The sequence below is a fragment of the Zootoca vivipara genome, chromosome Z, assembly GCF_963506605.1.
Source record: "Zootoca vivipara chromosome Z, rZooViv1.1, whole genome shotgun sequence".
NCBI classification, from domain to species: domain Eukaryota; kingdom Metazoa; phylum Chordata; class Lepidosauria; order Squamata; family Lacertidae; genus Zootoca; species Zootoca vivipara.
Genome location: NC_083294.1, coordinates 35,193,906 through 35,206,345, shown reverse-complemented (window position 1 = coordinate 35,206,345; position 12,440 = coordinate 35,193,906). Strand labels below are relative to the sequence as shown.

At 44.7% G+C, this 12,440-nt stretch overlaps 1 protein-coding gene across 1 annotated transcript in view; it reads left to right on the top strand.

The window, feature by feature from the left end:
* Window positions 1–1,264: 1,264 nt before the first annotated feature.
* PCDH11X (protocadherin 11 X-linked) overlaps window positions 1,265–12,440 on the top strand; it is a 176,682-nt gene continuing 165,506 nt past the window's right edge. The window contains exon 1 of the mRNA XM_060270233.1: window positions 1,265–2,148. The gene's annotated coding sequence lies outside the window, so the exon portion shown is untranslated. The remainder of the gene's footprint in view (window positions 2,149–12,440) is intronic.

The window sequence follows — 12,440 nt, the reverse complement described above, 5'->3', positions numbered from 1 at the left end:
TCCTTCTCATAGTGCGCTGCATGCTGGGAGGGTGTCATGAGGAATGAGACCCCCCCCCCAAAAAAAACCTGTGCCCAGGGCTAAGGCTCCCCTGCTCCACCCACGCTTCACCTCTGCATTCTGACACTTGAGGCGAACCACAAAATGACACCTCCCCACTAGGGGAGAATAGGTGAGTGAAGATTTACATCAGGAACAGGGGAAGATCTACATTGGGAACAAGGGTGGGAGGAAACTAGCAGTGCCTCCTATTTACCAAGAGGCTGCTGTAGAGGCAGCATGGGGAGTGCTGCCAAGGATGTGGCCGATTCAGCCTCCAAGGAGCCCACTGCAGCCATTGCTGCTGCTGCATCAGCTGTAGCAGCAGACAATGCATTCCTTGGAGGCTGGATCTGCTGCCCCTGTGGATTCTGCCACCCGAGGCGATTGCGTCACCTTGCCTCATGGATGGGTGGTGGAGAGAATGAGCTGCCCTTCCTTGAGGTCCCTGGAGAAAGACTGGAATCAAACAGAATTCAAATAAACATAGCAGGTGGTACCCAATGATAGCCAGCCCCAGAGTCTTCTGGGGTGGACCATTTGTGAGTAGCAGAGCACCTGCTAAGACAGCAGCCTAGGAGCCACCACCATGCCGCATTCATGCCGAATAGGAAAGGCTTGTAGCTTAGTGGCAGAGCAGCTCCTGGGTTCAGTCCTCAGCAGGTCTCCAAGATAGGATTGGGGCTGCTGAAGACTGAGCTAGACAGACCAGCCTCAGTATGAGATAGCTCCCTATATTCATAGCAGAATCGCTTGCTTCCATTTACTCAAATGGGACTACTCTGAATAAGTTGGGTATCACCCAAGGGGGGAGGAAAAAGATCAAAGGAAACGAATTTTTAGATTAATCATCTGTTCCTTCTCCAAGGCGAACGCCCAAGAACGGTCCTAGCTCGGTCAGACCCTCGAGTTATTAGCCCCCCGCCTTCTTTTATTTATTAAAGGTCACTTATTATTTTTGGGAGAAACGAGCGTCTTTCTGCCTTGCTTTGAATGCCTTCGCCTGCTTTTTCCATGAGCTGAAAGCAGCAGATTACAGAACCCTTTAAGACCACGGGAGGAGAGCGGTGGGAGGGGGAAATCTTTTTTAACCCCCCTCCTTCTCTTCCACCCGCCTTCCTCATTTGCATTTCCCCCTCCATTCCCCGCCTCCTTTGCAGTGATGTCAGCCCCGGCGAGGACTTGCTGGCAGTGGTTGGGAAAGCGGAGTTCAGACGGCAGCAGCCGGAGCGCGGAGCGGATGCGGCCAGTGCGTGGAGCAGCAGCAGCAGCAGCAGTAGCAGCAACACGAATCTCGAGCCCCCGGGCGGGAGCGCGCCCGGAGTCTCCGGCTCGCCTTCGGGGGAAGTCCTGCGTAGACCGAGACAGCTCTTGGGGCAGACTGGCCACCTGAGCCCCGGGGAAAGGACTTCCCCTCTCCTGGGAGAGGGGGACGGGATATCGTCTCGCCCTTAGCCGCCTCTTGTTCCGACCCCCTGCACCACCAGCACCGCCGCCCCCCGCCGACCTCTCAGAGGGGCTCGGCACTCGAAAAGAAGGACGTTGTAAATCATCCCGGTGATTGCATAAAGCTGGAGGATTTCTTCCTTCCAAGTTGCAACGAATCTCTTCGTGCAAGTTCTCCCCCCCCCAGAAAAAAAGAAACCCAAATCAAGCCAGCCAGCAGCTTGCCAGACTTGGCCCCATCCTCTTCTTCCAGCGTTCCTTTGGGTAGTTGAGAAGCCGGTGGGTACGCGGACTTCACTTGCCTTCCCCGGTTTCCCACTTGCCCTACAGCAGCAAGCGTGTTTGAATAACTCTCAAGTTAGGATCTCTTCGTTTTGTCTCTGTTTCTCCTCACGCTGTGGAAGAAGGGCACCCCCTTCCCACCCACCCCCACCAGTCTCACTACTTTTGTTTTTGAGCTCACTGTTTTTCGTCCTAGACGATCTCCTCCGTACCGTACCCATGTAATAATTCTTTCCAAGATTCTGAGCAGAACAAGGATTTTTCTTTTCTTTACCCACCTCATGGTGCGCTTGGGGTCTGACTTGAAGGCAACGGAAAGGAACGGCATGGCTGAGGAGCAGCTTTAGACGGAGATTCTCTTGCTCACACAAGGAATTCAAGGTAAGGCGGAGAAAGTGGGTGGTGCGTCTCGAGGAGAGCTGGGGAGAGACTTCGTCTGGGGAGAGCGCTGGCGGTCTACAAGCAAGCGCCTTCTCTCTATCTAGATTCTCCTTTTGCTTCCTTATCCTTTCACACACTGTAGATCTTTGCAATCTAGGTATGCAGCGCTGGTACACCCGTGGCTTAGATTTTGCAGGGCGGCGGGGGTGGTGGTGGTGGTGGAAGAGAGAGAAGCCAAACTGTGTAGCTTATGGGAGGAGGGGAACCCCCCTTCCGCAAACTGATATGTGATGTGATCTCTCCCGATCGCTGAAGATCGCACGGTCTTTCTCCTCCCGTTTGCAATGCAAAGCCCATCGCGAGCAGTTCAGCTTTTGAGTGTCAGGGTGCAGAGTACTTAGTGAAGGGGGGGGGGAGGGTCAGAGATGTGAATGGGGGAGGAAAAACATATGGAGTTTTTTATTGATGCAGTTTTAATCCTGTAATGGAGACTGCATTAGACGGGGGATTGTATTTTTTTAAAAAAACTGCTCACACACACAGAGAGAGTGAGTGTGTCAGACAGATACTGTAGACAGACAGAGAGTAAGGGAAAGTAAAAAACAACACTCCACGGACCAGCGATGTGCTGGATTGATGAGATTCCCTGATTGAAGGATTTCCTTGAACTCTGGTGATGAGCTTAAAGTTACTGTGCATTTGGCATATTAGAATAAGATGTAACACAGATCAGTATTTGGGTGGGTTGGCAAATATACTGGTGATTTCCTTGAGCCCTTGAATGAGCGGGAGAAGAAATTTAACATTTCATATCTCTGATAGCTAGTTCCAGCTCTGCATGGACCTGGAAAGGAAAGACTTAGGGAGCACTAAGCTAAGCATGGCTTTCTCTTTCCTTAGCAGTAGTGGGAGAAAGTGAGTAAAACAGGAATCAGAATATGGCTCCCTCCCCCTTCCTAGGTAGAAATTGGTCACAGTGTGGATCTTTAAAACCTGCTGGCTGCAGATGGAAATATTGCAGCTTGGCTGCAGAACGGAGGGTCTCTCTCTCTTTTCCTGAATGCAAGCTTAGCATAGTAATAACTTGTAAGAAGTAGCTCTGAGGTCTGAGATGAGGAGCAGGGGAGGAGGCATTAGGTTCTGTATGATCATGCGTGGGGGGGGAGGGGGCGTGGACCATGCGAATACAGCATTGCCTTAAAATAGCTTGAGTGCAAGCATTTTGTTAAGAAGGCAAAAAATAAAGAGCCTGTTGCCTTAGGCAAAGCCTGTGACTTCCACCCTGATCTGATGTTTTAGAATAAAATAAAAAGCAGAGAATATTGATAATGCAGGAGTGTTGGCCCATCAAAAATGGAAAGTGCCCTCGGAGCATCTCATAGGGTCTCTGAGCATGATGCGATGGTGAAGGCAATAATATTTCAACTTCCCACTGCTGTAAATATGAAAATGCAGAAGATCCAAGCAGAACTCTTGCTGCAAATGAGCCAAGGTTATAAACGAATGAAAGGATGCAAGTAAATTTTGGGCTGAAATAGGAGCAATGAATTGTTTAAAGTGGGGCAGGGGAGAAGTATTGAGGCAAGAAGTTACTTCCTCTGCCCAGTGAACTCTTACAAAATGACTGATTTCCTCCATAAGTAACACTACAAATTAAAAAAAAAATCTAATTAGAACCTTGTGGAGTTTTTATTTTATTTTATCTGTCAAGGTTTCCCAGATTGGTAATGGAAAATGACAGATGAGTGACTTTTTCTGTCAATGGAATTGGTGTGCAAGCTTGCAAGTTAAACAAAGTTCTTTATTGTGCAGAAAGTGTCCAGCAGAAACCTCTCCTGTAACATTGCCAACAGCTCTAGGATGGGGCTAAGTTCTCTCTCTCTCTCTCTCTCTCTCTCTCTCTCTCTCTCTCACACACACACACACACACACACACAGAGAGAGAGAGAGAGAGAGACTGACTTCAGTAAATATATTCAAATAAAGCTTTATTGGCTTGTCAGAAATGGTTTGTTTTCACATCTGAAATGTGAAAGGGAACTCGGGGTATGCCTTCATACTTGAATGCTTCCAAAACTGTAAATTTTGCATAAGATAAAGGTGAAAGCGAGAGAAGGAGGCATGAGTTTACATTATGCAGTACAGTACAGTACAGCACAGCACAGAAAAACCCCGCTAAGCAAAAACTAAAAACCACCCCATGTTTTTTTTATCTATATTGTTTGTTTGTGTGTGTGTGTCTATGTAGAAAAATTGGCATGTGGGTGTCAATTGCAAATACGGGATCAGAATATCAATGACTTAAACCCTGGAGACGCGAGGGGTTAGCTTGATAAGCAAAAGGCAAGCTCTTTTGAAGAGTGAGCTGGCAGAGAGAGGTCTTTAAATTTCCAGGCATGTTCTACTTCAGCTGTGTCTGTAGTCAAATCTGAAAATAAAACTGAACATTACTTAAGTCAATGATTCTTGTGATTATATATATATATGTGTGTATGGATGGTATGGCAGAATCAACTCTCTCATGGGTAGCAAGTAACGAGATGCTGCTGTTATTGCAAGATGTGTGAACGTTTTCTATTTAAATCCTCCTTCTGTCAAATTAAACAGTTAAGGTGCATATCTGTTGCTTTATTTCTTCCCTCAGGGTGGTTACCCATACAGATAACTGCATTTTAATTCCCCCACCCCATAAAGAAGTATTATTGCTTCATGGCTGTATAGCTCTTCCTTCTTTTCTTTTAAACATGACCATAGTTGCAGGATAATTTATATTCAGCATAGGACTGTCTGCTTGGTACAATTGGTTTTATACATCACAGCCTCTGCAAAAAGGAAGATCAAAGATTTGGACCTCTAACTCATTTGTATTCTTACATGGGCCTAGGCAACATTCTGTCGCTCTCTCATATAGTTAAGATTGTGTCCATCTCCTTCCGTTCTTTTTAGCACTCATTTGCTTAGTGGTTTATTATTTACCCATCCAAATTGTGCTTTGAGCTATAACCAGAGCCTACTGATGCAGCCTGCATTATATGTACACATTGCAGGCTGTTAAAGTCTGTTTCTGATGGTGATCATCAGAAAGTGGTGAGGGTCTAGGGGCTGGAAGAACCTGACCTTTTTTTTTTTTTTTTTAAAGCAGCTTCTGGTTTCTTTGTGTTCTAGATGAGATGACTGCTTGATTCATGTTATGGGCTTGATGAAGCTTTTCCTGGGACAGATGAGCATCACTGTTGGAAGGAAGGAATGTGTTGAGTTGGTTTTGGTTCACTCGGGGAACTGTAGGTGGTTTAACTTCTGATAGTGCACTTAAGGCTACGTTATGGTTAATATCCAAAAAGAATGAAGGTACGTTGTAGTATAAGGTAATGGAGTTTTAGGAACTGCAAGCAGCAAAATTTAATCTGCATAGTTCAGTATTGGCATATAATGCATGAATCTTGATTTGGAGTGCTATAGAATGTGTTTCACCATGCCATTCCTTTGTTCACAAAGATATAGTTAAGTCAGCACATAAAATTAGTGAGGCTACCTAAAAGGTGTGTTGGCTTTATGCAGAACATTGTTTTCTCCGGTGAATTCAAAGGGTTGAGAATGTACTGGGGACATAGGCAAGCTTTTCTCTCTTCTGGTCTTGCATTCACTTTGTTTCTGTAGCCTCAGACTGGTTGACCTCATATATCTATGATTTGGTTCTAGGCATAATTACTCTCAACGTAAGTCAGCCTCATTGTATTTTGTGGGGGTTACTCCACAGTGAGTGCAATCTGAGAGCACCGCCTTGATGCGCTAAGAATGATAGCGAGTGATTTGCTCTGCGAGGTTATTGGGAAGAAGGAACACATAGACTTATGCATTCTACAAGTCCTAGCGAAATGTTGAGCAACGGGAAAACAATGCATTTCCCATTCCATATGTTTGTCTTTCTGCCCATAATGCCATTCCATGGCACTGTTGGAGCTCTGTAAACATCCTGTACATGGAAAGTTCATGTGAAATGTTCTGTGGGAATTTTGCGCATGACTCAAATTTTGAGCCATTGGGCTGCTTGCTGCTTGCCCTTGCCTTAAGCTTGATGGGGGTGAGCACATCCCTTGGTAAATGCTTGCCTGCTTCTAAGTACCGGTAGTTCAGAGGCGGTGCTATGTGAGCTACCTAGAAATAGGGTCGTACAAGTCATAAGAGCCAGTTCTGTTATTTGTGTCCAAAATCTGTCACTATGTTCCTCTGAGCATAATACTACTGAGTCTACAGAAGATAAGAGGATGACGAAATCCCTGGTTTTGCAATTCTGAAAACACTTGCCCTTGATAGGACACATGTCCTTGGGAAGAAGGTGGTTCTCTGTGTTTAATGTTGACCTGCTCTCAGAACTCCAGCATCCTTTAGCTCATTTGAAAGTCTCATTGATGTTGAGTTAGCAGGGTCAGGATTCTAGCCCTGGAGGTTCTTCCTACCATGAAGCAAATGTGGTGTAGAAGCACCGTGCTGTCTGCAGCCTCATCTTGCTTGGGAGCAAGTCCTGGTGATGTCACTGGTCTATATCCCTGAGCAATTGTGTAGAGTGCTGCGCTGCAGCCATTTTGTTGCCTACAGTGGCCAAGTGTGTGAAACTGAACTTTAACACAGGCTTCTCCTGAAGGCTGATGCTCTTGGCAGAAATAAGTGCTTAGACATAGGAAAGATGGGATGAAATAAGGAGCAAGCAGGAAAAAAAAAGTAAATTGGAAGGGTGCATTCCATCATCCTACGGGGTTTGCAAAGGGACTTTCTGCATTTCATTATTCCAAATAGTTTGAAAGTCAATCTCTTTCAATTATTGTCTGAGTTTAGTAGAGTGACTTGACAGAAATTGTATAACGTGCTATTACCTTTCTCTGCTTGCAAAATCCCTGTTAGCAGATTTTAAACTTCACTTCTAACTCTTCCTTTTGTGTTGTGGGTGGAATAAAAGTGGCCTCTGTAGATTATCAATTTATCACCTGCAGCAGATATGTTACTTTTTTAAAAAAACCTTATTTCCCTCGTTTTTAAAAATAAAAAACCAACACTTTATAGCACTGATTCCCCCCCCCCCGCTCTTTTCAAGTGCAGATAAAGAAAAGGTGTATCAGAGACATTTATGTTTCTGTGGGTGAATGGCATTTGGGAAGCACATAATAGGTATTTCAATAGAACCAGATCTCTCTCTTTTTTCTTTAAAAAAGCTGTTTGGGGTCTTATTTCAAGGCCTCCTGTCAAGTCATCCCAAATCGCCACCAATTATATGAATTTTTCAAAATCTTCTGCATTGCATTACTGGGGAATGGGTTATGGCTTGCTGATGAAGCCCGTGATTTGTATGCAGAAGAACTGAGAGTCATACCCAGAATCTTCAGGTAGGTCTAGGAAAGACTCTTTTGAAGTGCTGGACAGCCATTTCCAGTCAGTGTAAACAGTTCTGGGCTAGATGGATCAATGTGCTCACCTACGTCTCTGAATGCACAATCCCAAACTCAGTGAACTGCCTCCGACATCCTTTTGATTGTTCAGTCATGATTTGTGCTCGCGATGGTACAGTATTGTGGTGATTATATGCAATTTCACTTTCAACACTGTTTGCAGTGCCAATGATTTGGTGTGGACATAGTGATTTGTTTCCTGCAACTTTTTATTTCACAAATGTTCTGGTTTATTTGTGTCTGGGTGTGTTTGTTTTCCTCTTTTTTTGCCCCGCTGTTGTGACACCGCAGTGCAAGAGTGATGTTCGGGAAGCATCACAAACAACAAAAGATGTGTGCATGGTCCAGTATAATCCACCACTAATGCACTACTTTTGCACCAATTACAAGTTGGAGAAGGCACCCCCAAAACCCATCAGACTGAAGGGAACCCTTTGGGGCAATTTCAAAGGCCTTGCTGGGCATTCTGGATACATTTTTGAATACATCATTGATAAGTGTGCGTAGAACTTGAACAAGGCATAATATAAGTTGCCTTATAACTGTATTTGGTTGAGTTTCCTTAAATGTCTGGCCTGAAGATGATCTTGGTTTTGCTTCAGGTAAAATTCTTGTGACAGCTACGTAACTGTGGTTTTGCTTTATAAGTATTGCAAGCTTCAGCTCACGTTTATTCTGAGACGGTATGCTCTAGTTAGTGCTGGAAGCTGGACTCGACTGAGCAAAGGCTGCACAATTTAGCTCTCCTTTACAACAAGCTACATGGAGCCCTTTGCTAAAGAGGTGTGTGTGTGTGTGTGTGTGTGTGTGTGTGTGTGTGACTTTTTAATTAAGGCCTAGCTTCCACACCACTCATTTATTTATAAATCTTTTTAATGCAATGTGCAGTTATCTCTGTGGAATTTAATTTCAATTGAAGGTGTCACAGAAGGAGGAACAGGAAGCCAGAGCAGAATTTTACGCTATCTTTGATAAGATAGGCAGTGAGTAAAATGGAGGTTTAAGATATGGAAAGCGGGAGCCTGACTTAGCCTGGTTGAGTTGGCAGAGGGTGGTCTGTAGGTGCCTGCAGTTCACAATCTCTTTCCATATAACCCCCTTCTTCTTTATCATACTTCCATCCTTAACCGGTCCACTATACCAGCAGTAATGGCAAGGCCAGAAGAGAACCAGTGTGGTGTACCAAGAAAGCATACTGCTTAATAAATATACTTATTATACAACTCTCTCTCTCTCTCTCTCTCTCTCTCTCTCTCTCTCTCTCTCTCTCTCTCTCTCTGTGTGTGTGTGTGTGTGTTTAATTTTTTTTTTTTTTGCTTTGTGGCCCTATTCAATTTTCATGTGCATCCTAATCAGCTTCTGATAGTTTTGAACAAATATCGCTAATGCAGGGCATCAACTGGTATAATTCTGTTTCAAAATTTCAGATTGCTATGCAGAAATGCATACTGCAGTTTGTCCTCTACCCTCGGTGGTTCTGAGTTCTTTTGGATGGATGCAGTGGGGATTTCTTTTATTTCTGCCACTAGCAGCATCTCTCAAAACCAGGCAGTACTTCTCTAAGCAAAGGATGGCTTTATTTTATTTACTGAAATAAGTTCAAGGGAAAAGTTTGAGGTGCTGGTATAGAGCCATATACAGTTTGGAACCAAGATACCTGAAAGATCGCCCCTTATATACCTGATCAACCCTGCAGGTGAGGACTGCAGGATTGATCCTGCAGGAGGTCTATTCTGCACAATGTTGGATCAGGACTTTAACTGTTGTGGCACCTATCATTTGAAATTCCCTCTCATCAAATATAGTACAGTCTCTTGGTTTTTTTGGTAGCTTCCTTTCAAGACCTTCCTTTCCCAACAAGCCTTTTAAGTAGACCGCTTTCCCAGTCTGCCTCTATATTGGGAGTCTTTTTAGGTGCTTTGTCATTTGTTTGTTTGCCACCCTGCACTTCTTTGGGAGGAAGAGTTGTGATATAAATTTGATAATGAAATAATACAGCAAGGTAGCATACAATTTGCATAACCACAGTAAGGATAATTAAATTATAACAGAGAACTTGCCATGAGAAATTGCGGTAACGGACTCAAGATGCTCTATGATTGGGCTGGTCAGTGGTACCTCGGTTTAAGTACACAATTGGTTCCGGAAGTCTGTACTTAACCTGAAGCGTACTTAACCTGAAGCGAACTTTCCCATTGAAAGTAATGGAAAGTGGCTTAATCTGTTCCAGATGGGTCCGCGGAGTACTTAAACTGAAAGTACTCAAACCGAGGCGTACTTAAACCAAGGTATGACTGTAATTTGCTAGGTTGTAAATGGGATAGACCATTGGTTCCCTTTGCACTAGCTTAATGTGTGCTTTAAATTACTCTTTTGGATCCCAGGATGAGCAGGGCTGACCCTCATTTTATTTAAAGTATGCTGAGATACTTCCATCAGTCATTGTGTGCTTCTTGCCGCTCATAGTGCATCAAAATGCTTTTGGCTTTGTTGCCCCATGGAGAAACTTTGGAGGTTTCTAGCTTATAAGCCACAGTCAGACAGTGGTGGTGGAAGTCCAGTTACAGGTAGGTAGCCATGTTGGTCTGACATAGTCGGGGGGGGGGGAATCCTTTCAGCAGCACCTTAGAGACCAACTAAGTTTGTCATTGGTATGAGCTTTCGTGTGCATGCACACTTCTTCAGATAGAAGAAGTGGTGGAAGTCGTTAAGCAAGGGGGGGGGTGATGCATACCAGCAAACCTGCAGATAGAGCTGTATTGGTACCCACATTTGTATGCAGTTGGGTCACTTGCAATGCTCTGCAGTGATGATATACAAAACTGTTGTTCTCTCTTTTGTTTTATTTACTGTTCAGCACACTGGCCTAGAGTCTGCCAGGTCGCAACTCAGAGATGCCTCCTGTTTCTCTAACAACGAAGAGCTTTGTGGTTCCTAAGAAGCTTCGCATTTGTCACCTGGCTCCACAAACAGGAGGCTCTTGAAAAATTCCTCTGGGAATTGAATAGCTTTCACTGAGAGTCCTAAAGACATTTTGCTTAAAGGCATTTTGTATGTTTTGCTGCAAACGTTTATGACAACAGACTAATAGGGCTTACTTCCTAACAAAAAAACCCACTTTTGAATGGTTTCTTAATATTGATGCAGTATAGTCCTATCACTCCCTCTCCCTTCTGCTGTAGCAAATAGGGCTCACCCACAAAAACACAATACTGAAGTATGGAAGGACTTCAGTTTCTTAACTACTTTCTGTGTACCATAAACCCACAGCTTGTGCCCACTTTACTTATTCAATCACAACCTTGTACTTCCTCTCTCCTTTTATTTATTTCCCCTTCACCCATGCACTGAGAGGGTTTTCCTCATTTACCTGGCTTTGGGAAGGTCTGGGAGGGCTCTAGGGCATTCTTCCCAATGCCCAGTGCTTAGACAGTTGCCAGAGCCCTCCCACTTCCTTTTCAATGCCCTGCACCTCACCCAGCTTTAGGAAGCGGGCAGGGAGGGCTCTGGCAACTGTCTCACCTGTGGAAGGGTTCTGGGATGGTGCAGCATAAATACGTCCTTCCCAAATCCTTGCATCTCATTTCCGTAGCCTTGCACCTGCTTCCCAAAGCCTCACACCTTGCTTTCCTAGCTTTGGGAAAGTGCCACCACCTCCCTCAGAGCCTTTGCACCTCCTTCCCAAACATTTGCCTGGCATTTCCCTTTCCCAGTTTTGTAAAGACAGTGCTTCCTTTGCAAAGCCAGGGCCTCCTTTCCAAAACCTTCAGCCCTCGTGCCTCATTTCCAGAGCCCAGTACCAGGACAATGTTATACCTTTCATGAGGCTGTCGCAAAGGCAGCAGAAGGGCTCTGGAAAGCTGCTAGAGCCAGTGCCAGGACCTAGAGCCCTCATATCTTTACATCTCTTTTCCAAAGCCTGCCATCTCACTTGCCCGCTTTGGAAAGGCAGCAACTTTGGCTTTGGGTGGCTCGCTTCCCTGACTTTGGGAAGGCAGCGGGATGGCTCTGGCATGTTGTGGAGTCAAAGCACTGGCAGACCTTGGGGTCTCAAATTTCAGTAGTACCCTATGCAGGGCCAAAATCCAGTACCCCCCTGCTTCTCTGTCTCTTGCACTGCCAAGCCCCCGTGGCTCCTTTTCAAAGCCTGGCACTTCACTCCCCTGGTTTGGGAAGGTGGTGTGAGAGTGAGATTTTTCCAGAGCCTTTGCATCTCCTTCCCGAAACCCAGCACCACTGGGTCTGGACAGAGCACTGGCAGTTTCTTCCCAAAGTTCCATGTCTCACCAGATTTGGGGTTCGGGAGGGATAAAACTTTCTGCAATGCTTCTGAGTTGGAATAAATTAAGATACACTTTAGTTTATATTTTTTTGTTTAAATTGTGGAGATGTGCAAAAGGTAGAATGGGGAGGAGAATGAAAGCAGAACCTTATTGCATGTACTGAAATGTCATCTTATGACTTATGGTTCTTACTTGAAATTTCAATTTATTATGCTGCAGTCTATTGAAAACAATTTGGGACTTCCATTCTACTTTTACCTTGATGCAGAGTTTTCTCTCTGTCTCTTCTATCTACTGCAAGTATATATAAATGTGTGCCTGATAAGCTGGAGATGTGAAGACTGAAAGGGGGGGGGAGCAGTGCATTTAATGGAGTAATTTCTTTTACTCTGTCAGTCATTTAAGTGACTCCAGGAATATTTATTTGGCGGTTGGTTTTAAGTGAGGTTGCTTTATAAGGAAGTACAGCAATAGCGTTAATATAATGAAACCATTTCCTTAAAGACTGCAGGACTCCTTTCTCTTCCCTGCCTCCATTTTTCTTCTGCTTTGGCAACCTTGGATCTCT